At 41.8% G+C, this 27,589-nt stretch overlaps 1 long non-coding RNA gene across 2 annotated transcripts in view; it reads right to left on the reverse strand.

Annotated features, from left to right (window-relative positions):
* The window catches only part of LOC132975915 (uncharacterized), a 151,908-nt gene extending 125,156 nt beyond the window's left edge, over positions 1–26,752 (reverse strand). For both annotated transcript variants that reach the window (XR_009673336.1, XR_009673335.1), the window contains exon 1: positions 26,626–26,752. This is a non-coding gene — a long non-coding RNA (uncharacterized LOC132975915). The remainder of the gene's footprint in view (positions 1–26,625) is intronic.
* Between the last annotated feature and the right edge of the window lie 837 nt (positions 26,753–27,589).

A 27,589-nucleotide genomic window follows, 5' to 3' on the forward strand; every position in this document is an offset into this window, starting at 1 on the left:
GAAACAATCTCAATTTGGTTTACAAAGAGTGGCTAATGTTAGCAGGGCTAGCGGCCCTAGCACCAGTCAAAGCCTAACTACAGCTTTGTCTCAGTTTTGTTGATCAGAATCCTGCCAAACCACGCTGCTCCTTTGAGATGCCATCCATTCACAGCGCTCGTTTACATCCCGGCACTAGAGTGAGAAGAGAAGGTCCTTAAACCGGAGCAAGAGCAAGTCTATGGCGACAGTTTGAGCACAGCATTGAGTTGAGGGGCCAACATTTAAACGTTTGAAGGGGCAGACAAGCGGAGGTGGAGACACATTTGGCTGAAACTACAGAACTACCATTTGGGGTCCATGAGGAAGACACGCTCTCTACCTTTAAGAGTAGGCTTAAACCTTCTGTTTTTCACATAGTTTATAGTTAGGGCTGTGTTCAGGCTTGGACCAGCTCCTAGTTATGCTACTGTTGGCTTAGACTGCCCGGCACACTGGCTCCTGTCTCTTCCCCTCTTTCCCTCTGTATTCATGTCATTACTGCATGTCACAATTTTTAAATCTTCATGTACCATTTACTAACTTCCAGATACTAACCATAAATCTTCCTGTGTGTTTTTCTGCTCCCTTGTCTCATTGGTTCCTCTGCATCATTGGTGTGGATGGCCTGCTGCTGTAGACCCCCTGACTCCAACTCTTACAGCTATTAATATCGGCCAAACGTCTCTTATCAGTGTCATAAATGTTAAAGTGAATCTAAGAGCTGCTGGACTTCAAACTGCTTTAATTACCAATACAAGTCTTCCACATGTCCTTATCGTTAAAGTTGCTAATGTTGATATTAGAATGATGAATCTATTATCATTGTTGTTCCTGCTAATATCACACATAATGTTATCATTATTACTGGCATTGGAGCTTTAAATCTAGGAAAGTGGAAGTAGTAAATACAGCAAAGAAGTCCAGAAAATGGCTTACTATTTACATTTAACAGTTCTGACCCATTCTTGAGAATTTTTGATAAAACCGATTTGTTTGCAGGTAATTTAGTTATAAATCAGTTATAGTTTATAATAGCAACTCAATCTTTTGTCTAAAAAAGTCAGCAGTAAGAACTCACAACTGAAACTATCATGCGTACCCAAACACACACTCTTCTCTGTGTGCACACAGACATAAACACATAGGGTTCCTTCTCCCTCCCTTTGCTCTCACAGAGATAAACAACAATTAAAAAAGAAAAATGTTCCCTATCAGCCTGCCCACCAATCCATCCCTCACCCTCAGCCACATCATATGTGACTGGTTTAATCGCAGGCCAATCACTGACAGGTCACAATTAATAAAAGCCACACCGGCCGAGAAATAAACAAGTCCAAATTGCTGCCTTAATCGAATGATGCAAACATCGGTGAGTTACAAAAGTTCACTGCCGCCACTGACAATTTCCTAATTGTATTCACTCATTCATGGCAATTTTATTAACATGGAGCGGATGTCTTCTGCCCTTCCACTGTCACAGCACCAGGGATCTAATTTCATTATTTTCCACAAGATTTGCTTGACTACTGCCGCCATGCTAGTGGCGCGCCACGGCCAGATGTTTATGCTATTTAAATGAGGAAGCAAAGCCTGTTGGGTAAACATAATTAAAGAAAGTTGGAGCTTTTTTTTTTTTTTTTACTTCTCCTCTGCTCTGCCCTCTCTTTGTCTACCTACCTCTTCTCCCATAAGTCTTTATCACTCTTTCTCCTACTCTCTCTCTCCTTCTTAACTTTACTTCATTAGACAAATTACAATTAACATCTGAGCCACATGTTTCTATGAGCAGGAGCACAAGGCCTGCATGGAGGGCTGGGTACGCAGAGAAGTGTGACGCAGTGGACAGCAAGAGCACACTCACACAAACGCACATTCACACACACACACACACACACACACACACTGACACCATCACACGATGCACAGATGCTTTAGCCAACACTTTCAACACATCCAGTTTTTGGAACAAACGAGTGCAGAAAAGAGCAAAAAGCAATGTTTGTAAAGTCAATGTTATCTTCACACAGCATGTTGACCGCTTGTTGAAGGCGCGTTTTGCATGTGTGTGTAATCATTCACAGCACTATCCTACCTGTGTGGCTGATGAATCCAAACACTGTTGACCTGTGGCCCTCTCGGTGTGTGTGTGTGTGTTTATTAAAATCATCACCCAATCACGCAGGCATTACAGTCCACGTCTGTCGCATGCTAAATCAGAGGAGAGACAGAATAACAGAGAGAGAGAGAGAGAGAGAGAGATGGAGGGTAAATTAAATCACTCATGTCACGGTGCTAATAGGCCAGCCTCGCTCTCCGTGTAATTCCAGGGGCCAGCGCTGCAAAGAAAATAAGTTTAAAAAAAAAAATCGGGAGCAAGAACAATCCATTAGGGCCAATATCACAGACAGAGTGTTACAAGAGGTCATTACAAGATTATGTAAACCAAGAGAGAGCAATTTTCATGCAGTGGTCATTTACATGTGATTATTGCGTCAGACTTCTGTAGTGATTATACGAGAGGGCGGATCAACGTGTCAAGCTGGAAAACGCAGACTCGGGGCCATGCACACAGGGCCGTTGAATTATATATCATGAGTGTGAATGATGGAGGGGATTTCATTTCCAAAATAAAGACAAACTCACAACAGCTCTTGTTTGCAAGGGGCGCCTGTCGTTGATTTATATGCCGGTGTCTTCGTTTAGCCGTGTGATTTGGGGGGGGGGGGGACGCCTCGCTCATAAAAAGCTCTCATTCTAAACCACCAGCAGTAGAAGCATTCATTTACCCCGTCTGATAGAAAACACCCCATTCTCTGCGTGCATTGCTGCCCGGTGCTGCCGCCAGCTTGATGGTTGAAATATGCTTTGCGGCTGCAGCCCATACAGCCGCTTTTTAAGTATGCAGCGCGCGGCACATTGGATACCCTTTAGTGCACACGAACTGAGTAGCTGTCAAAAATACAACAGGCATCTCAAGTAATTATGCAGATTTATGCAAAACATTAACAAGAAGAATTAAAGGCACAAATGAGGTGGCTACACTTGAATTGTTAAGATTATGAATAATTACCATGAATCTTTTTGCTCTTAATATAACTTGTTTTTGATAAACAAAGCCTTAATTATCGGAATACTTTGGAGGATTCCGGTGACCTTCATTAATCTTAGACAACAAGTCTCCGGTGAGACTTGAGATGAGGCCTACGCACGTGCACTCAGATACACACACACACACACACACACACACACACACACACACACACACACACACACACACCCATATAGGGTAAACACGATCGCATGGCAGCGCATATGCTAACTAGCCACTTCAGCCCGGAGCGAGGAGACAGACAGGTACATCTCCTAGTTAAGCCAAGAGAGCTCGTCACACTCCCCGGTGTGTCCAGGTACGCTAAGCCAGGAGGACAGATGTACACACACACACACACACACACACACACACACACACACACACACACACACACACACACACACACACACAGCAGGTGACTCAGATGCTCCTCTGAGAATTGGCAGCACCAGGTTCTTCACTAATTACAATTACATCTCACTTCCCTCCCCTTTCCACTTTCCTCCAACTTTGGACATGAATATTCCAGCGGAGCCATTGTGCATTGGACACGCTGCTCAATATGTCCCATAATTAAAAGCATGATGTGCGAGATGAAAATACTAAGGGCACTCTGCTCAGAGCTTGCTGTAGCAAAGAAGGAGAATGAGATTCAGGGTTGTTTTTTTGTCACAACACAGTGAAGTGGAAGAGAAAAGCTAAATCTGTGTACAAACTCTAGTTTTTACATCAATGCACAACAGCAACACCTCATCCTCTCTCATCAGGCAGACATTTTTAAAGGTTGCATTCAAACCCTCAAAATAGGTTACAATGAGTGATTTTACAAGGTAATACATTTTTAACAGCTCCACTCTCTGCAAAAAAACATTATTATTACTTTTCATTGCAGCTCTATGCATACCTCTCTACCTCTGATTTGACAGTTTTTAGAAGGCTTGTTAAATCAAGAAACCCTGTGGTTAATAACCAGGGATGCACTGGAGGAAAGTCACTGTGTAACATGAGAGAAAATAAGACTAAATATTTGAATGATTGTTATTTACACAAATGAAACTCCCCGACAAAGATCGTGGAACAGCAGTCAGCAGTGATTTTACACTTGACTTTGAGTGTGACAATTGGCACTGTTATGATGAAGTGACGGGACTCTTTACATTTAGAAAGTTGGTTTTGTTGCACCCCCCATGTAAAGAGTCCTCATAGAAGAAGCTGTGGGTTCAAATCCCACCTCGGCTCTTTGCTACATGTCATCCCCCACTCTTTCTTTGCAACATTTCCTGTATCTCTGCAATTGTGCTATCTAATAAAAAGGCCCAAAAATATTTTTTAAAAGAGGTGTTCTAATTTGTGTATCTGGCATTTCAATTAATAGCCATGATTTTATTTACTTCAGCCTATGAAATGAACCTGCTTTTATTTTGGACAGGCATCAACAAACCTTTAACTTTTTTCCAAAAATGTGTCCATGGCAAATACGGGCTCAGACTATAGAATTGTAAATCTACACCAGAGATATTTTTTAACTATGTACAACTTTAGGAATCGATAAAAAAAAAATTAAATGACAAATCACTGATTTCATCTTACTTTGTAAGACGACCTATCTAAGCAAACCTGTTGCATCGTGAGGGAGATCTCAGATGTTAACCACTAACCGAGTCATAATGTTGACATTTTGCATTGGAGGTGGAGAAATGTGGTTTTCAAAAGATCAACATTTTTTATCTTTAATGCCCAAGCTAACAGCAGAGTCAACCCAGTCCCTCCTGTCACTCAATGTGGTTTAAATGTATTTAATCTTCAGATCATCATGCAGGAGACTCTGAGAGGCCATGCTGAGGATGCAAATGCACATATGAATCTCCAGCTGATCTTCTTTGTAACTCTGGTACACATACTAGAATTATTCTGTGGTTCTTGGCCAGATGTTGAAGTTCATCTTCACGTTTGTGTCTTGTTGCTTCTTCTCCTTATTTTTGATCTGTAAACTATAAATGCATCAAGGCGTCTAATTGAGACTAGCCTTTATTCTTCAAAACGTGCGGCAACAACAAGCTTGTAAAAGGGACTGGGTCTCAAATTAGGAGAATAGAATGAGAATGAGAATAATCTGGACAAATGTGTTGGAATAGAATAGACCGGGTTGGGTTGGTTTCTTATGAAAAAAAAAATGTTTCTCAGTCTGTTGGTGTTTTTGGTGATTGTCCTGTATCTCCTTCCAGAGGGGGGGGGGGGGGGAGAAGAGACCTTGTCCAGGGTGGGTGGGGTCTTTGATATACTGTACAGCTGGCTCTCCTTTGGAGCCGGACAGTGTATAAATCGCTGGAGGCTGGTAAGTTTATTCCCTATGACCCGCTCTGCCGCCCTCACCACCCGCTGTAGGTCCCTCCTGTCCTCTGCTGTGCAGCTGCTGAACAGCACCGTGCAGCAGGAGACCAGGAGGCTTCTGATGGAGGCCCGATAACATATAAAAGGACGAAACCATTCATTTAGTAAACCATATGCTGAGGCCCAGGAGAGTAATAATTTTTAAATGATTAAACCATGAAAAGTAAACGTCTTAATTTACAAAAAAATGAATACAATGTCAAAGATGACTCTGTCTTTAGCAGCACCAAAGTGTACCAGGTATATTTAGGTCAAGCACAACAACTCAGCCGAAATAATAAGCCGAATAAAGAATGAGCATAACTCATCTGCCACTGAATATTATGCATAACTAATACTTACAGATTAACTTTGATTATCATTATGTGTTGATCAGAGTCAGTGGTGACTTTGCACACTGTGACGCTTCAACAATTAGGTCTAGTCCCATGGGTGCCTGGCACCCCCGGGTCCTGTCAATCAAATCTCTGTTGATTTGTTTTTGTTTAGCTGTCATGTTGTTTCTTCTTCTTTTTTTCATTGATACTAATGATACTCTGCTTAACATCTGTGGAGAGGGCAAGACAGGAGTCATCTTTTCTATCTGGTCCCTGCTCATTTTTATTTAAACACACCCACACTTAAACACATGCAAATACACACATGCACGTACGCAAACACAAACGATTGTGCATATAACTCGATATATACTCCACCTGTACCTCCAACCTCTTTCTGACATGATTTAGTGATATTCAAAAATCCACACAAACCCTGCTCTCTTGAAATGTAAAAATGAACACATTACGCTGAGTTGCAAATTCACAAAACAATTCTACTCATCTGTAATGTTTTGATGACATACACTTGCATGCTTATATATTATGCAGCTGTCCAATTCTCGATTCTGATTATTCAGTCTATGAATTATACTTCCTTATCTCGTGATTATTTGTGATCTTATGAACGTTTTAGAGGATACTCTAAAACCGATGTTCTAAAGTAGCCTATATGTTGGTGTTAAAAGACTGAATAGAAAAGAAAATGTCTACAGATTCTGACATGATGAGGCAGAAAAACATGCATACTGTGCTGAGTAATGCTGATCTGTTACCCCTGGTCTCCATAAATGTTCAGTTTAATGTGAGTAGATATTATTGAATTAATTTTATTGAGGCTACAGAGTTAGCTGTTGCTATGGACGCAGCTCTAGCTGTAAATTCCAACGTATGATTTGTTTAGCAGAAGAAATAAATTATTTTCTTATCAATAAAATTATTTCAAAATCAGTATTTCGTTTCAGAATGATGATTTCCTGGGTTGGTAGGCGTGTATTAATCGGATGTTGTATGGTGAGTAGGTTGTCAGCTCTTATAGGCTCTGCTATGCCGTCGGGTCCTGCTCACCCTGTCAGGGATACAATAAAACCCGCTCACCATACATTATCCCTAACACAAACTGCATTTACAGTTTCTACTGAAAATGTAAGATCTCTTCACAGGGGTCTGGATTTTCATCATGGAAAGTGTTCTAGCTTTTCTAGCTTAAAACCTGCCTCAGCTCCAGCTCTCAGCTTGTCGTTAGGTTGACTGAAAGTTAGACTGAGACAGGATTTCCAGCATGGCGGCTGCTGCCGATGAGCCTCCGGAGACCCCTGCAGGAACAGATGGCTGACGTCACTCAGGCTTCATCCATTAATATTTACAGTCTACGGTATGGAGAGTAAAAAAAAACAAGCAGAATGTCATCCACTCTAGTGACATACTGGGTTATATCGACAGTCTTCTGATGAGGTTTTTTATTAACCTCTTTAAACAGAAGTTCAGCTAACAATCAATTATAGATCAAACATTTGAACTTCAGCAACAAATCTGCTTGACTCTGTGTGGAGGAAGCAAATCAGCGTTTAGATCCCTTGAAATTTAACTGACCTCCATTCAAAAAACAAACATTTTGAAAGATGTTTCTTCCCCTCTTAAAGAAACAACCAGCTCCCTACTGAGCATGTCTTGGTTCCAAGTAATGTCACCAGCGTTTTAGCCATATATTTATACAAGGGAAGGACACAGAGACAAGACGTCAGTCAGAGGTTCACATATACAGCCTGACATTTTCAGGAGTTTTGTGCATGTTTGAAAACACGTTGTTTTTTTTGTGTTTCACAGTAGGGATCTTGAGATTAGAACTACTACTCCTCTAAAATATTATTAACTTTCATCCAAGTAATTGTTTTCTCATGGTGATCATCAAACAGAGGTCACAGTTTACTGCCTTTTTTTATGTACCACCATGTTACTGAAGGGAAAAGGGAGGCATCAAGCTGCTCCTTTCTGGGACATCTGATGAAAAGACAGGTCCTTGTGCCAAATCCACGAGACTGCCCTCCTGTCCTAAATAACTGTAACTTAAACTGTAACTCAGACCTGCTCTATTGATCATGAAAACACTAAACCCTTTCGTCTAGAGGAGAACAAAACAAGCCAATATAGCTTTCAGATGCTTTACTGCCCTCTAGAAAAACATCAATGCAGGAATATTGGCCTGGTTTACATAGATGGCAACAAAAAACAAGTGCAAAAGACAAGTGGGGGGGGGGGTGAAAAAAATGGCCGCCGTTAAGCTGTTAGTCAAGAGAGCCAGATTTACCGTTTCTATTTCTACATTTTCCCTCTGCGGATCGATGGAGGAGTCGGTTCATTTTCTCTGACATCAATACTGCCGAGCCCGATACAGTCCGCTCCCCTCCATCTGCCTTTCATCCTGGCCACACTGGAGCTTGTGGATGTTGGTGTTAGCCTGATGCTCGAGGTGACGGCTGCCCTCCCAGGCACAGGATCAGCGAAGGCTCACCTAACCTCAGCCGCGTGGAGGAGGAGGAGGCAGGGAAGGGGAAGAAGAGAAAATAGCTGACCTCTGATGAGTGGTTGGGGGCGATGTCTGCTGCTTTTGTAGTCAGATGGTAGAACTTTGGAGGACCTTTTCCGCACTTGCTGCTCAGCAGCAGGAAGCTAAATGTTGGCCGGCTGCTTCCTTTCCTGCCCTGGCGTCTGACTATGGAGGTGTCTTATGGAGGGAAAATGCCTTTTTTCAAACGCCTTGGGAGGAGTGTGTTCCCCCCCACACCCCGGCTCACAGCTTAATGCAGCAGGGAGAGGAAGTTGAGTAAAACTGGCCTGAATCTCAGCGCTCAGGGGAAGCCCCAGCCTCCTCCTCAGCACCCTGACCTTGACTCCTGGGGAGCAAGTGGTCAAAGGTGGTGGATGCGTAGGGCTGCTTGGTGGTCGGGGGAGGGGGAGGGGGAGGGGACTTGGCAGGCAACTGTGAGAGTACAGTCCAAGGTGCTCACAGGAAATCCTGCCCCAGGACAGGAGCATTACACTCTGCTCACATGACTTCTGTTTGATCCCTGTGCTTCTTATTTATTTCTTTTATATTTTGTTTGATTTGAGTGCACATGTGTGCGGTAAAATCAATGTGTGAATAAGTTTGAACTTTCTTTTTGCTAAAGGTAAGACAAACAAGAAAATAATCAATTTGTATTTGACACACAACATGGTTGTAGTAGTGTATCTGTCCATAAAATGAAACTTAGTTGCAGACAATGATATATGCACAGAGTGTTGACTGGCCAGCCTTAATGCTCTAAAGGAACATTTTACTGTATCATGGTTTACTTCTACCGCCTTTAAATTATTTGGAATCTGTTTTCTTTTACTTTATTAATCCCTGAGGGAAATTCAAGTTTACACTCTGTTGTTTAGAGTCATGCTTCTAACACACATGATTTACACACATGCACAAACAGGACTGCTATACAGGGAGCGCACCAGAGCTGTTGGTCGTTTGGTGCCTTGCTCAAGGACTCCGTAAGTGACCTGGCACCTCTCCAGCTACCAGACCAACTTCCATATTTTGTTCCCCATCGGGACTTAAACCAGCGACCCTCCGGTTCCCAACCCAATACCCAACAGACTGAGCTACTGCCGCCCCAACTTTATCTCTACCCTATTCTCCACCCTTCATCATTACCAGGAGGCGGCTGTGGCTCAGTTGTTGAGTCGTCGCCTCTGAACGGGAAGGTCGAGGGTTCGATCCCCAGCTGAGCAACATGTCCGATGTGTCCTTGGGCAAGACACTTAACCCTGAATTGCTGCCGCTGCTTCAGTAGTGGTGTATGAATGGGATTAGTTACTTCTGATGGATGATACTACATAGCAATCACTACCATCAGTGTGTGAATGGGTGGGTGTGACATGTGGTGTAAGAGCGCTTTGAGTAGTCAGAAGGCTATGTAAACTCAAGTCCATTTACATTGACTGTGCTCCGCAAAAAGAGTCATGTCATTGCATTTGATTGGTAGCAAGGCACACAAATTGACACCATATAGGCCTGCAACTAATGAGTATTTTAAAAGTGGACTAGCCATTAATTATTGAACAAGTTAAAGATGCACTATGCAGAATATTTACACACACTGAAGCTAAATGTTAAAGATGACTTTTAAAAGACGGATGTCCAACGTGCCTTCTCTTCAAACACCTTTGCAATATCGACCTGCTCACGTGATAAGCAAGGCCAGCTTTACAAGTTTCCAAAGGCAGTCACTTTGTTAGTAACGAGTGAGGAGAGACTTGAGGCGGGAGAGCATGTGCGCATGAGTAACATTGTTGTCGTGACAGAGCAACGAGAGAAGGAATGGCAGGACGAATGTTCAGTTGAAGCTGTGTGTGCAACTTCTCAAGACTCAAGCGGGGCTCCAGTGTCTCGCTTGCTGCATATGAGGTAAGTTAATGGGGGTTAGCCTCAGGGCTTCATTTGTGCCATTATCACTGAAATCGAGACTGGCACCTATGTGATTCGATTCAGGACCTCCTTTGTAACTAAATCTCTAAACAAATTTTGGGTCATATTTATTGTTATTTGCTCTGCCAATCTTTTATTTTGCTTTTAAATCTCTCTTTTTTTAAAGAGTGATAAAGCCAGAGGTCAAGGAGGCCTGAAGTGTGAGTTCTGTGCATCTCACGAGAGCTAAGTTGATGTTACTGTTTGGCATTTGGTCAAGGGCCAGAGGTCAATGGCTGTTTTGTGGACTCATTTGGCCAAATAAACATATAAGCACACGTTTTTGAGTGTTATTCTCTGGTGTGCGTCTGTGTAGTGTTCATAATGAGCTAACTATAAAAAGTGATACGTGTATTGGGTGTCAAAATATTTTCAAATATATGTTTATTATTGTAAGTCTCCAGTGTCTAAGTTGGCATTTGCGCTGTGAAATGGTTCAATGGTTGCTGTTTGTGCAAAAAAATGGTGAAATGAGTGTGCGTAAATGTGGTGCTGTCCATAGTGCTGAAGCAGAGCAAAATGGCAGCATGTCAATCAGAGAGATCAAGGGAGAGGCATGCACACTTTATGCAGATGATTCTATGTGCTTCTCTTCGCGTGTACCGGACGTCCTGTGCAATTTTGATCTCTGTGACCTTTTTAGTCTCCCTGCAAACCGCAGACACAGCACTCTATCTGTGCTCCAGGACCTTAGGATTTACAAATGAAGCACTGGTTAGCCCTGAAGTCAGCTACACCTTCGGCCCTGGAGCACACAAATAAGTCTCTCCTGGGCTTTCTGACTACCAGTCGAGACTCTCAAGCAGGGAAGTTGAACTCTTTTCTTTGCAGTGGTGAGGGGAGACGGTAAATGGACTCTTTTGACTACTCAGCACTTTTTACACCGTAGGTCATACCTACACATTCACACACTGATGGCATAGGCTGAGATGTGAAGTGTCCATTAGTATTAACTAATCCCACTCATACACATTAACACGCCGCTGACAAAGCAGCGGGAGCAACTTGGGGTTAAGTGTCTTGGGAGACTAGATGGCTCACTCCTCAGAAACTCAGCTCCAAAAAAAAAAAATGATGTAACCATCAAAAGCAAATAATTTATGAATGATTTCTGTTGACCACATTGACGAGTCATTGCCACACCAATTAACACAGCAATTCTTCGAGCTGGGGAAAAATCCATATAGTATAGTATCGCAATATTTTGCATGGCGATATCATACTGATTCATGGCCACCAAGTATTGATATTTTAATATATTAATAGCGAATGTGCTTTTTAAATGTTTAATTGCTAAAGGGGTTGCACAATTAATTTTGAACAAAAATGACAACACTTCTTCCTGCACTTTTGGTCCGTATTAGTCTGAAATACTAACAGTTCAGATTGTGAGGTGCATGCAGCCTTTTACTGGGTTTGACTTTTATCACGGTGTTGGTCAGTCTGTGGGCTTGACTCTCATTGTGTAGAAATAAAAATAAAAACTGGAGTGACATGAACATACTGAGAATTTTTTCTCATTTCACAAAACAGTTCTTGATTTAATTTAATTTTGTGGACATAATATGCAGTTACAAAAGTCAAATGTACTGTATAGCAATTCTCAGCATATATAGTGACATCGTATCATGACACAGGTATTGTGATAATGTTGTCACATGATTTGACACATCACTAAACAAAACAAAAGCTTCTATTTTTTACCATGCCCCCACCTTGCTTAAAGCTATTTCATGATGTGTCTGTGGGGAAGGGGTTTTCTACCATTGATTTCATCCTTATGATTTGTCCTATACCAGCAGCCATCACTCTTCCTAGATCTATAAATATAAGAGTGCCATGGACATATGGACGCAAAACAAAACCAGAATAAAAGGAGCTGGAAATCAAAATATTTCTTATGTAATGTAATGTTTTTAGGATTTCTGTTAACCTGGTATTGAAGGACAAGATCATTTTTGTGTTTCCATTTGTAAATGTTTTGTTAGACACACAATACACGATACTTTGCAGCAGTGTCAATTTCTAACCCTTCAAATGCATGATTTCCCTCCTTGTGTGTGCAAGATATTATATGTGTAGTTTTTTTTTTCCGATCCAACCGCAGCTTTTCCCCGTCAAGTATCCCATAATCCTCTCTCTGTAAGCCCAGAGGCGTGTGCGCAACATATTGCTCAGATTCCGACCCCTCCGCTTTCCTAATTAGGCCTAAGTGAAGTGTTGTTGTTGTCTTGGAGCCCCTCTGCCCTCACCTGCAGTTACCTGCTCCAACATGGACTCAGAAACAAACTGCCAGCGCTGCCATTTGGGCTCCAGTGTGTTTGTGTCTGCATCCACGCTCCCATGTGGCCCCCCACACAAACACATGCACACACACACACGCAGACACACGCTAAGAGAGCCTGCCCCCACCTCAAGGCAAACAGATGTCCCCTTTAGCTAGCATGTCCACACAAACACACACACACACACACACACACACACACACACACACATCCCAGGAAACATGGATGTTCACAAAAGGACTGTGAAATGAAGTCTTCCGTCTGGTTCAGTTCACACTGCAGCTAAATTTGTCCCACTTGAGATTTCCTCCTCACATGTGACACAGAGCTTTCTGGAAACAAGGATACAAATTTAAAATCTGAGTATGTCACGTATGCAAGGAGGATGTCTAAATTCGACATAAATTCATTCTTATCCAGCCTAGGTCACAAAAGATAGATAGTAGAGGCGTGAAAAAAGACAACGAAGAAATTAGTAAAAGAAAAAAATGGGTGTTTTTTGCAGATACCCTCTGACAAAACCAGAAAAACATTTTTTTTTTCTTGCACACATGCACCTTTTAAACATCACTGACAGTCTACAGTGGAATAAGAAGGTGCTTACATCCTTAAATATAGAAGAGAGAGTCTCTCTAAAGGGTCCCTGGAAGAAACAAATGTTCCAATGTGTTGTTATTTGGTTAAAAAGGGAGAAGTCAAAAAAACATTTAAAAAAATTTCATGCATTTTTTTTCCTGTTTCTATCATGCACACACAGTCACACTCATTCAGCCAACCCCCCCTTCATTTGTGATGTTAGCCATTACTGAAGGTTTTATGTATGTGTGAAAGAGAAGGGGACTGCATGCAGTGCATTTGTAAGAGAGGCTCGACCTGACAAATGTATTCGGCTCCCAGTAGCACAGACCGAGCCCCGCAAAATTCATGTAAAACACCGGTAACTCCCAGTGCTTTTTAAAAAGGGATCGGCTGATACAGGATAATGATGAAGATTTCGCCTTGATTATGGGAGCCCATCCCCATCAAATATTCCATTCCCTTTTTCACATTTGGGCTTTATGTAAAAAAAAAAAAAGGATGAAAAAAAAGAAATCAGACCTGGAGCTTGAGGCCTGAACGATCTACAGAAGAAACGGGGGGGGGGGGGGGGGGGTGAGGAGAGTGAAGTACTGAGAAGAAAAAGGGGGGGGGAGTGTGTAAAGATGAAGTGAAGCTATATAGTTCTGAATGTAAAGAGACAAACTGAAGAATCTTACTTCAGGAAATCACAAATTATGCCATCATATATATATTCAAATGTGTCCAGGGTCGGGTGATTTCTGTAACATGAATAAGAAACATCATTACACACAACAACTAACAGTAGGAGATTGGCGTTTTCATGGGTTTAATACAATTAGCAGCATATTACAGATGGAGTTTGCATTGGAATTCATTTAGTGACCAAGTAAAATCATCCACCAGGAAGAGAGTGTGCAGGATGAGTCTTTCTTGTGTCTGCATTAGAGTGGTCTAAATTACACTCAAACATGACAGCTGTCTGTCACTTCCTCTCAGACACGTAACCTTCTTTGTCTAGTCGTCACAAAATAGGCCTTCACACGTGTTCACACCTACGACTGAAGTAAGACCCCCATGTACTTTCAGTACTCTGCAGTTATCTGGATTATTTTCTCAGTTTTATTCTAAGTTGTTTATTGACGTTTTCCCATCACACATATAACCGTGATGATCTTTAACCCTGAGGCTTTAGGTCTTTGCAGGAAACTCTGATTGAACCAGCATCTAAAGAACAAACTTCAAAAACAAATATTAAACTCTTCAGACTTCCGTCGATACACTGAACATTGAAATACTGAATTTATATTTAAGTCTTTCTTGGCCAGCAATTTTGAAAGTTCATTCAACTTAAATAACTTATTGATTGAAATGGTAACAATGTCAGCAACTTGTGTTTACTGGAAAAAAAAAGAGTTTATATTGTAATTCTTAATAACAAAATATAAACCATAACACAGTCAGCACCGAGCATTTTTTGATACATTTTAGCACTTATCATTAGCATTATGTTTCACTGCTGCTCAACTAGGTTAAACTACTGTAGAATTGGCCGAATGTTATTTGTAGCATACTTCATTGTATTTACTAAACAGCAAGGCAAGTGCTTCACACAAGACATCAAAAGCATCATGACAGAGGAAAGAAAAGAAACATTAAAATAGAACATTAAAAAAAAATCACTGGAATTGTTAAATCTGAACATATGTTCAAATAAAAATAATTCAAATGAAATTAATTGAAATAAATAAAGTAAAAATATAAAAAGAGTTAAAAGTTACAGTGCATAGTTAAAATTTAAAATCTTATTAAAACTGTTTAATGAAAGGCAGCTGTAAACAGGTGAATCTTCAACCTGGATTTAAAAGAACTTTTAAAGTTTTCTGGGAGTTTGTTCCAGATATAAGGAGCATAGAAACTGAACGCTGCTTCTCCGTGTTTGGTTCTGACTCTGGGGACAGAGAGCAGACCTGTCCCAGACGACCTGAGCGGTCTGGATGGTTCATAATTAATCAGGAGGTCATTAATGTATTTTGGCCCTAAACCTTTAAGCGCTTTATAAACCAGCATCAGGATTTTAAAGTCTATTCTCTGACAGACTGGGAGCCAGTGTAAGGACCTCAGAACTGGACTGATGTGATCCATTTTCTTGGTTTTGGTGAGGACTCTAGCAGCAGCGTTCTGGATCAGCTGTAGTTGTCTGACTGAGTTTTTAGGCAGACCTGTACAGACACTGTTGCAGTAATCAAGACGACTGAAGATAAAAGCATGGACAAGTTTTTCCAGGTCCTGCTGGGACATAAGTCCTCTAACTCTTGATATGTTCTTCAGGTGATAGTAGGCTGACTTTGTAATTGTCTTAATGTGGCTTTTAAAATTGAGGTCTGAGTCCATCACTACGCCCAGATTTCTTGCCTGGTCTGTGGTTTTAAGTCTTACTGACTGAAGCTGATTGCTGACTCTTAGTCGCTCCTTCTTTGCTCCAAAAACAACAACCTCAGTTTTGTCTTTGTTTAGCTGGAGAAAATTTTTGCACATCCACTCATTGATTTGTTCTATGTATTTACCCAGTGCTTTTATGGGACCATGGTTGCCTGGCGACATTGTAATATATATTTGTGTGTCGTCTGCGTAGTTATGATAACTTATGTTATTGTTTTTTATAATCTGAGCTAGTGGGAGCATGTAGAGGTTAAACAGAAGAGGCCCCAGGATGGAACCTTGGGGAACTCCACAAGTATTTTTTGTTTGCTCAGATTTGAAGTTACCTATAGACACAAAGAAGTCCCTGTCCTTTAAGTAGGATTCAAACCAGTTTAGTACTGTGCCAGAAACTCCCATCAAGTTTTCCAGTCGGTCGAGTAATATATTGTGGTCAACTGTGTCGAACGCAGCATTGAGATCAAGTAAAACTAAGACTGAGGTTCTGCCACTGTCTGTGTTTAAACGGATGTCATTAAACACTTTAACCAGAGCTGTCTCAGTGCTGTGATTTTGTCTAAAACCTGACTGGAAGACATCGAAACAGTCGCTCAATGTCAAGAAGTTATTTAACTGTTGAAAAACAGCTTTTTCGATTATTTTACTTAAAAAAGGAAGATTTGATATAGGCCTGTTCTTTTTTAATAGTGGCTTGATGACTGCTGTTTTCAGGGCCTGTGGGAAGACACCTGAGAGAAGAGACAGGTTTACAATTTGTAACAGATCTGGGGCCATGACTTGGGAGACTTTTTTGAAAAAACCTGTTTGTAGAATATCAAGACAGCAGGAGGAGGAATTTAATTGTTGTGTAATGTCCTCCAGGTTTTTAAGGTTGATTTGATTAAATTGTGTCATGGTGCTTAAGTTGGTTTTAAATGGACACAGCACATATCCTGATCCTGATGATGAGTTACTGACAGTTTGTCTAATTTTCTGGATTTTTTCAGTAAAGAAGGTGGAAAATGTATTACAGGCCCTGGTAGAATGAAATTCAGATGCTATTGACACAGGAGGGTTTGTTAGCCTGTCGACAGTAGCAAACAGGGCACGAGCATTATTATTGTTTCTGGTGATTGCCTTGCATCTTTGAAGTCTCTCTTTGTAAATGTTATAATGAATCTGGAGATTAGTTTTATGCCACCTGCGTTCAGCTTTTTGACAATCTCTTATTCTGTTTCTTACCAGTGTCGAATTTCTCCATGGAGATTTTTTCTTACCAGAGACAACCTTCACCTTAGTGGGAGCAATGGAATCAATAACATTTGTGATTTTAGAATTGAAGTTATCTACCAACTCACTGACTGAGCCCCAGGACAGGGCAGCTGTGGAAGAGAAAACCTGGTTAAATATTTCACTGGTGTTTTCAGTGATGCACCGTTTTGTGATCACTTTTGTTTGAATACTTTTGTACACTGACATAGTACTCTCAAATAAAACACAGGAGTGATCAGAGAGGGCAACATCTGAAACAACAACCTTGGAGATGTCCAAGCCCTTGGAGATGATTAAGTCCAGAGTGTGCCCTCTGTTGTGTGTGGGCTCTGTCACGTGCTGAATCAGCCCAAAGCTATCAAGAGTGTGAAACAGTTCTTTAGTCCCTCTGTCCTGGGGGTTATCAACATGGATGTTAAAATCACCAACAATAATAACACAGTCAAAGTCAATACAGATCACAGACAGCAGTTCAGTGAAATCATTGAAAAAGTTTGCACAGTATTTAGGTGGCCTGTAAATATTTAGGAACATGGCTCTGGGGGTGGACTGAAGGGCCACATATTCAAAAGAAGCAAAATTTCCAAAAGATAATTGCTTACATTGGAAGGAATCATTAAACAAAACTGCAACTCCTCCTCCTCTCTTATGCACTTTAGCCTCGCTTACAAAACTGAAGTTGGGAGGGGTTGACTCGATAAGCTGCACTGTTATTTTGATCTAACCAAGTTTCAGTTAAAAACATAAAATCAAGCTTGTGCTCAATAATAAAATCATTGATTAAAAATGATTTCCCTGCTAGTGATCTAATGTTTAGTAGGGCCAGCTTTAGGGTCCTAGAAGCTTCATCTACTAATGTTTTTGGGACAGGTTGTGGCTCAAAAGGAATGGATGCTAAGTTTGACAAGTTTGCAAAATCACATAACTGCCTTTTGTTTCTTGGCAGAGTCCCCTTTATTCTTCTATTAGCTATCATCACAGAGATTTTGGAACCTACTGACGTTCAGGGCCCCGGCTTATCCTGGAGAGAGTCATGACTGCTGATATCCTTGCAGCCTGGACCCAAAACACATCAGTTTGACCTCTGAATGTTCTGCATATCATCCTTATCAAGCTGAGGAGACAAAACATGACGCACCCGCGGATGGACAGGGGGGGTGAGAGCTGTGTCGGAACAGACAATGGTGGGCGCCGTCGGGTGTTTATGGAAGAGAAAAAGGGAGAGGGGCGGGGGGTACTTTTTAATCCAGCATTGACCAACTCCTTCATCTGGTCAGTGAACTCCAGGTGGGGGGAGGAGGGAGATGATGATCTGATCGGGGTTCGAGGGGGCCAGGGCGGTGAGACTTCAGAGGTGTTGGTGAGGGGGTCGAAGGTGGATGGAGACCCCTGCTCTTGGTTCCGATGTCTCTCCTCTTTAGGTCTCTCCTCAGATACTGGCAGACGTGATTCTTGACAAAGGTTTCCATCACGCTGTGTTTTGTCTTTCTTGAAAGCTGTTTTTTTTTGTCTCTTGTCCTTGGCAGAGAGAAGTGATGGTTGAGGCAGGGAGTAAAATAGGTTAGAGGTGAACAGTTTCACCCCTGACATGTTCAGGCAAAATCCATCTGCCTTAAAAAGATGTCTGCGTTCCAGGAAAATGTTAAAATTGTTAATAAAATTCACTGAATGGGCATTACATGCAGTTGTAAGCCAGTTATTCAGTGCCAACAACCTGCTGAATCTCTCCTCTGCTCTTCTGACTGGTGGTATGGGGCCACTGATAAACACATCCACATCCAAGGGGCTGACCATCTTCAGCAGACCAGTGAAGTCCTGCTTCAAGACTTCAGATTGTTGTTTTGTGACATCATTTGACCCAATGTGCAGTATGACATTCTTCAGTCGGGTGTTCAGCCACAATATGCAGGATCCTTTCTGCTAAATCAGAGACCATATCTCTGGGAAAACACAGTACTTCTGTGTTTTTACCGCACATCCTTTGTACATCTTTAACAGCAAAGTCACCCACAATCAGAGTTTCAAGCCCAGGCTTTAGCTTTCCCTGTAGCCTTTTACTTTTTGATATGTTTTCAGTCCTTACCCTGGTGTCTGAGGATGGAGAACCAGATGAAGATCCAGGGCTCTGCAACAGAGGGGAATATCTGTTCTGTAGTTCCACATTCATTTGTGGGGGAGGTTTGTTCCTAACCTTCCCTTTCACAGCTGTCCACGGCTGTGTCCCTCTAGATACAGGGGTTGAAGAGGCACTTTGCAGGGGAGGTAGTGCAGGCCAGCCGGTCTCATCACATATCTTAGCTCGCTGTGCTCTGCCTGTTATCCATCCTCCCATTTCCCAGAGAAATTATTTCTTCTTTGGCTTAGCACCAAGACAGTTCCAAGGAGGACTACCATTCATAGACTTATTAGACAAAACAGAGCCCACCTTTGTCATTGTAGAGGTCTCTGTGCTCCTTAGCCGTGTGTTAGCTTGCTCTCGTCCACTATTCTGAGTTAGTGGTAATTTGGTGTCATTCCCGCACAGTCCGTTCACTTCCACATTCACTTCTAGACGATTCTTCTTTGTCTCCAGCACTGCAATTTGCAAAGAAGTTTGTGGTAATCGTCCTTGGAGAAGGGAGGCATCTTGTTGCTGATTAGCTTTAGCTGTGTACAGTGTTTCAAAGTACTGCGGCACAGGCTTGTGCTCTTGTTCCTGACAAAAAATCTAATTTTTTAAATATTTAAGTAAACTTTGCATACTACATTGGAAGCTATTTAGTCCAGTTAATCAATTCAGGCCTTCATGTTTGCTTGTTATATTTTGAAATGTTTTTTGGACTTGTCAGGGCGTGCACATGTCTTACATGGGCGGCAGTAGCTCAGTCTATAGGGACTTGGGTTGGGAATCGGAGGGTCACCGGTTCAAGTCCCAGCACGGACCAAGTCCGGAAATTGGTCTGGTAGCTGAAGAGGTGCCAGTCAACCTCCCAAGCACTGCCGAGGTGCCCTTGAGCAAGGCACCTAACCCAGCTCAGGAGCACACGCTGTGGGCAGCCCCCTCACTCTGACTTCTCTCCATTAGTGCATGTCCATAGGATCCTGTTTGTGCATGTGTGTGTATTTCAGCCTGTTTGTGTAGCATGTTAACTAGACAGAGTGTAAAAACAAATTTCCCCTCACAGGATCAATAAAATATAAATTATTATTATTAAGTGTAATCAGATATTTGAAATCAAACAAATGCACTTGCTAAGTTATGGGTTTTTGCAGTGCACCATTTCTATTGCCATCTTTGCTATAAGAATATTAGAATAACTGATACTGTATAGTTTTGATGAAAAAAGTTCATACAGTACGTAATGTAGGATAATATTAAGGAGCCTGCAAACTTATAAAATCATATTGAGGGTCAAGAAAACAAAGAAACCAAGATGAATACTTTTTCACCAGGAGCTGAAAACTTTTCAGGCCCTTACATTTAAATTGATTTATAGATTTTCCCCTTTTTCTGGTAAATGCTGAAAATGTTCTCCTTTGACTTGATTGACAATGAACTTGGCCACCTTCAGTATGTCACTTACCATCAAACCACTGGCAGAACCTGCCAACTTTTCATTCATTTTTCAGGCAAATTAAGTTGTGTTCCCATGTATGTAAAACCCCAACACAGAGATGGTAAATGGAGAGAGAGGGGGGGGGGGGGGGGAGAAAGAGTAGAGGTCAAAAACAAGTCAAGGCGACCATCTCCTTTATATTTCTCTCTGAGCAATTTAGAGCGACACAAATGTCTGCTTCAGGGAGCCTATTGGATTCATGTTGATAACCTATGAGATAAATATGCTAAAACATTCCTCTGAAAGAAGGAGAGGGTGAGAGGCAACAAGGATAGGGCGAGGGAGAGAGAAGGAGGCGTGCAACAGGCTCACACATAATCAGAAAGTTGCTGGTAATGTGCAGGCATTCACCCATTGGACGAACATCTTTCACTTTATTAGCATGACAAAGAACACAATCATTTTGGATATGCCTGAATGCCGTTTTCATTAACTTCCCTATGATTTATTAACAAAAGTGTCAGGAATGCTGTGAAAGCTGCAGGCCTCAACCCAAACCTGAAAAGAAAAAAAAAAATGAAAGAAAAGAAATTGAACGAGAAACAGAGAAAATAATGTAAACCAAATAAAGAAATGTCATCTTTCCAAATGAATAAAGAGAGAGAGAGAAGGAGAGAGGGGATGACAGGGGAATAGAGGGTTAAGAGGTAGACGGCTTTATAACTGCAGATCCCATTTTGAATGTAAAGTATATCCAGTTAATTATGACATTCATTAGGTTTTAACACAGCACATTCAAACTGAGACTCCCAGCTGGGAAACATTCTCCAGTCGGCTAATAGGGAATTCCATCAGCCATGGAGCAGAATGAGCCTCATATGGTTTTACATGCTGCTTCACAGAGACTGCATATGTGGCATAAAAAAAAAAAAAAGAACAGCAGCCGTTGGAGTAGTAGCAGTACAGGGTCTGACCCTCTGCCCACTTTGGCTACATCTGGACTACGGAAATAAAAGCTATCCATTACAACTCCACGTGTCTTCACATATCTGTAAAAAAAATATGAGCGTTTCATCACAGGTCATCAAATGCTGGTGCTTTGCCCTGCACATGCTGTTTTATACAAACGCACAAGGTGACGTCTTTTGGGAGTCTCCATCGAGTTACCCTTCTTAGTATTTAGATGGACGTACAGCCTCTGGTGGTTAAATGTGAAGGCGTTTTAAAAACGTTCACGTGACCAGTAGAGGGTAACTAAAAGTCAAAGAGGAAATGATCTTGTTTGTCACTTTATAACTAGAACAAACAGAGATTGTTAGCTGTTCTTTCATGGTTTTTGATGATGCATGATTTTCATTCTGTAATTTATGCTCCAATTTAAAAAGAAAAATCCAGGAAAAAGCAAGGTATGCTTTAAAGCGACCAATACAACGTAATTTTCAACACTAAAGGGGTTAATATGTTGAGAGAATACAGTGACATTTGAGCACTTAAATGTAAATGGTGAATTGACTTCAGCTTGTGTAGGACTTTTCTAGTCTTCTGACTACTCAAAGCGTTTTACACCGCAGGTCTCACCCATTCACACACTGTTGACAGCAGAAGAAACTAATCCCATTCATAAACCACTGACAAAGCAGCGGGAGCAATTCGAGGTTAAGTATCTTGCCCAAGGACATGTTGCCACAGGAGCTAGGGATCGAACCCTGAACCTTTCCGGTTCTCTGTTCATTAAAGCTGTTTGCACTCCTGATCATTTCTACAACCGACTCTACCAACTGAGCCACAGCACAGCCTGCTGATATACGAGTACATCTTCATGTTAAAAAAAATCAATTACAGTATTGGAGTTCTAGTCTAGACCACCTGAACCAATGACTGTGGTTATGACCACTACCAAACTGTAACAAGACGAAGACAAGACCTTAACTTTGTGGAGACAGGGTCCAGGTCAATGCCAAGGCAGGCTGAGACAGAGCCACCTTCATTTGAGCCTTGTGAGGGTCCCACACTGAATTAAAAAAACATGGAACAGGAACATTCACCCTCCTGATATTCATTTTGTTTCTGCCCAAGCTTGAAATATAATCCTTGTTGTTCTTTCTCTGGGACTAAGACCCGACTATATAAACTAAAGTATACACTAAAACAATCTCAATATAGAGAACAAAGACAGCAACAGATACCAGTATTTACAATGTGGAGATCTCAGTATACAGCCAAGCAAAAGAGACCTTTAGTGCACTTTAAAACCAAAAGCAAGGAAGCCTGGCTTAAAACTTCAGCAGCACTCCGTATGAAAAAGTGATCCACTTGCTTTCGCTGTCCCTGACTGTACAGTGTGAGTAAGTTATGAGCAGTGAGAACTATAAATGAGTCACAGACCTGTTTCACTTGGACCTCTATTCCATCATGGTATGCTTTTATGAGGACATTTATCAATGGGCTTCTTGGCTGAGAAACTGCAACAGCTCATTTCAGTACCCAAAAGGTCTGACCGGGAGTTCCCCGTAACCACCATCACCCACAACACAAACAGCAACAATGGAAACCCAGGAACTTGACTCGGAGAAGACAAGTGTTTTAAAAGATCGAGCTCTTTCAGGGCTGAGCTGATGGACGACTCTCCCCTTCACAGTCCCTCTGAAAAAGCAGCCAATGAAAATAAGCTCAACAGTGCAATTTAGAAGGCCTTATAAATCAATCCTGGTGAGTACACATATTTCCGTGTGGGGAGAATTTATATGTTTAATTACCGAGCGCAGGTGCCGGGCCCTGGCTTTACTCATTACAGTAAGATATATGAACGGCAGCGAGGGCCTGGATAGCGCAGGACAAAAGGGAGGACAAAGTAATTAGCCAGCTCTTATTTAATGGGACCCTTCCTCAAGTCATTCCCGACTCCCGTCGCGGCTTCCTCGTCCATATGCTTCAATTCAGAAGTCATTTCATAAAGGACCACTGGTGGCAGGTAGCACAGCGGCAATTAACAGCGACGCGCGGAATGGAATCGGCGGGGATTGAAAATGAAGTGTTAAACACTGTGTAATATTTGATTGTCCAGCTTTTCTCACCACAGTCCCCCCCTCCCCCCTCCTCTTTCTCTTCCTCTTCCCTCTTGTCCCTCTCAGATGGATTTTCCCGGAGAGATGGAGAGCCAAGCGCTGGGATTCCCTGCTGAGTTGGACTTTGCTGCAAATGCCTTTGGCCACAGAGTGGTCGAGGTTGGTTTTGGCCCTGTGTGTGTGTGTGTGTTTGGCTGTTTGTGTGTGGTTATTCTCCCATGGCCTGTAAGTGGACTTGGCGGTAGATTCAGCTTTGGCTATCCTGAGCCTGTGTGTGTATGTGAATGTATGTTTGTGTTTGTTTGGCCCAGTGGCACCTGTACCGTGTGTAAAGGCTAGTATAGACACTAGCCACTGCACTGCCAGTGTGCCAAGCTCAGGCCTGTGCCATTTTACCTCAAGGACTCTGGACTTGTACCAAGCAGGACTGTGCCAAAGAGAGGCACTGTGGGGGTGGGGGGCTCTGCTTCATGTATAGTATGTTTGTCAGCCTCAATATCTGTCAAAAGGTAGGAACACAGTCAGATAAAAAATCATTAAGAAAAAATGATTAAGGATGTTTTAACCTCCGGTGTTGAAAAATGAAGCCAATGCGGAATTGCAAAAACTGCAGCTTGAGTGTCCACATGAGGCCGGCTGCAAAAGCCGTAAAAGTCCCGTACACACACGTTACCATCCTCTTTTTTGATAGTGGAAATAAACATGTTTACAGCCTGGTTCAAAGAATGACTTTGGTCTGAATAGCTCATTATCTGCACACACTGCACAGGGGATGAATAAAAAAAAAGTCTGTTTTGATTTAATGAATGAGGCATAATGACGTGACCAATCTGACTTAAAGCAGGTGGTCTTTTTTCAGGAGGCTCATTCAAGGCTCGCCTCAGCTCCACCTCTTTGGCTTTTTTAGAACGACCCAAAATGAGTTTGAGACAGCAGTTCCGATAATATGACGACCGCCATCGTCGGGCTTCAAAACTACGCTTCAGAAACCAATGAATAGCGTCACTGAGACTACGTCCAATTTTATAAAGTCCATGTTTTTTTATCTGATGTGAACTGTGTGTTCCTTTGAATGTTAAAACAGCGTAAATACGTGAATATGTACTTATTCACTAGTAATGGCACACAGGCTTGAGTAAAAGGGTTGATGTCAGACAAACAAAAGTGTAAGAGGAAAAAACGTAATCATCAAATGAGTTTTCAAATCTCCACTTGAGCACAAGAGTATAAATTATGCCAATTATATTAAAGCTGTGAGGAACTTTTGGTTTGTCTAGATTAAGACAGCCACTGTGAAAAAGCCCCTTATCTCGTTTCTGATTTTGTTCTGTACATGTAGTGTATTTTAATAATATCTCATCCTGCTTTCTTCAAATGTATCCCTCATTGATAATCTTTGCCATGGAAAATGTATAAGTGTTTCTGCACTGTGCCGTAAGTTACCTCGCCTGGCACATATAAATGGCACATTCAAAATTACTATTACTAATTACTAAACAATCGGTATGCTCTGATCTTGTTTGCATTTGTAGCTCATGAAGGGGCAACAGTATTCATTTCAGGTTGTGTCATTACCAGCTAAAAACCTCCTCACAGGAGCTTTAAGTAGAGCTTTAGTGAAATGTTAACAACTGGAGTGTTCAGGGAGGGGAAATAATCCAGCACATGCCTTCATCTGCTCTGTCCAGTTAACAGCAAAGCACACTCCAAAGAGGACAGGCTAAGCATTCTCTGTCTCCACTTCCTTCACACAGCAGTCATGTTGAGTCAGTCCAGCCAGCCTGGGGGCGTTGTTTGGCCAACACTGAACCAGGGTATCCCTCACTGGACACCACTTGGCTGCTCCCGACCTCGGTGTACTCGCCGTCTGGCCACAGGCTCGCAGCAATTGGCAGGCCCGCTCTGTCTCTGGCACATGCCCACTCTGAGATCATAGCTTTTGACCCGTGTGTGGAGGAGATTCATTTGGCTCATAGTTGGACGTATAAACATTAGAGAGTGTAGCCGAGGGCCAGTTTGGCCTGAGCAGCCATGTTTAACAGACTGACACCGGTTGAAATAAAACACCTGATGTTCTCAATCTGTCTCAAAGCCAGTTACAGTCACTGTCCTTTGGCTGTCTGGACCCATGTCAGACACCATGTGGAAAGTAACATTAGGTGATAGTAATATACATCGAGTGTGTTCATGAAAACAAGCAAAGGCTGCTCAAAGCACTTCACAGTCTAGTCAATAATTAGAAAACTCCAGTGAAGCATCACATGGCCCTTTGTGAGTTGACACATTCAACTTAAGCGCATGCTTTTAAAGACATTCTTGCCTTTAACCCCAAAAACCCAATGCCATTTCCTTCAGTAAAAACATTTTCATTGTTTGCTCTAGGTATTTTGACCATTAGTTTAAATGTTAATCTAGGGGTTCACACAACACATGTTCATGTTGACAAGTTCTCCAATCCACGTTTCCATAAAAGTCAGTTGTGCCTAACCTCTTATACAACCCACAGAATATATAAATCAATCAAACAATCAATCACATGGACGGAGCAACAGCAACCTGGGCGTGAAGCCAAAATATGAAGACATCCCCCCTGTTGACTTTCTGCAGTGTAAGTCATTAATCCCACCTTGTCCATGTTAACAGATGGCACAGGGGTCAAACTCTCAAGTTATGAATAAATGTTAAATATTTTAATGTCAGACCCAGATCCTGTCATGATAGTTTGATATTATCAATCTCATTTATTTTGAATTGTTCACTTTCTTATTTGATTTGTTTTAGAGGGGTCCATTTCTATTCACACACACAAGCAAACACACAGAAACACACACACACACACAGAGATATACCTGATCTTGGTGCTACATACTCTATTCAGAAACCTCTACAAGGATTTCTCTGAAGCTTTTTTTATGTTCTATCTACCAGATAAATGTAAACTTATTAGGTGATGCTGATTTGCCAGTCTTCTATCACAGCTCAAGACAGACAGACTGCCGTGCAGCACTGTATCATATTCACTACCGGAGGGGGTTACATAAAGTAATGGAAACAAAGTAGTGGATCTTTACTGCGGGAAATAAACTTTGAATGTCAGCGAGCATGACGGCCACTGGCTCAGAGAGACAGACAGAGATGGAGGCAGATTTGGCACGGCTCCCTACCTGGTAGAGAGGGTTTGGCACTCCTCCAGTCAGCGTGCCACCCTGGCTGTCGTCTCTCCTCCCAGCATCCCGCCCAGCCTCTGTGTCCCATTTCCTCTCTCACTGGGGACACAACCAGAGCAGTACCGTAAAGAGAGAAGACAAAGAGCAGTCAGTAATCAGCTGGAACTGTAACACAAGGAAGAGAGGAAGGCCATTTAATGCTCCAAGCCTGCATCAGTCGGTTATAATCAGCATCTTGTGATTTACAGTTACAAACTAACAAATCAACCTTAAAGAAAATACTGTGATGCTGTAGGACTAATTCTTAATATCAAAAGGGCTTTTATTTACAGATCTCATGTAGACAGCAGATTCAAGTTGAATTATGAACAAAAATGGCACCCTGCCTGATCTTTTTTCCTCATGAGAAATGTCTCACTCAGAAAAAAAAAAAAGTGAGTCAGCCTCGTTGGCAAAAAGTAGTAATGTTGATTTGTAGGAGTAGGTACAACAAGAAACCGACTGCAGCTCTGTTTCTATTAAACTGCTGTGAAAGTGTTCATCAAACATCTGACATTTTGCCAAGAAAAAAACATTGTGTATTTGCCCACGTCAACTACAATTATGGGAATGAATAAAAATGCAAGGTAAGTCTGATTGTTTGCTTTTCCAATTTAGTGGTTTTTGTCTCCTGAACTATGTGAACTCCTTTGGTTTTTCAATTTTTGGTGTCAATAAGCATGGCTTTCAAAGTAAGCATATTTCTATACCTTTAGGCCAACAAGCCAACAGAGTAAATGAAGGTCGGTAATGTAGAGACATAATGTATTCTACGGTGGATGTCAAGGGTGAAGGGTCGGTCAAACAACTACAGGTTCACAACTAAGACAACAGAGGGAATGTCCAGTGAGAGGGCAAAAGTTCAATTATTTGTACCAACACAAGTCATGTCATGTGCCATATTTTGAAACACAGTCCATTT

The sequence above is a fragment of the Labrus mixtus genome, chromosome 6 (assembly GCF_963584025.1).
Source record: "Labrus mixtus chromosome 6, fLabMix1.1, whole genome shotgun sequence".
NCBI classification, from domain to species: Eukaryota; Metazoa; Chordata; class Actinopteri; order Labriformes; family Labridae; genus Labrus; species Labrus mixtus.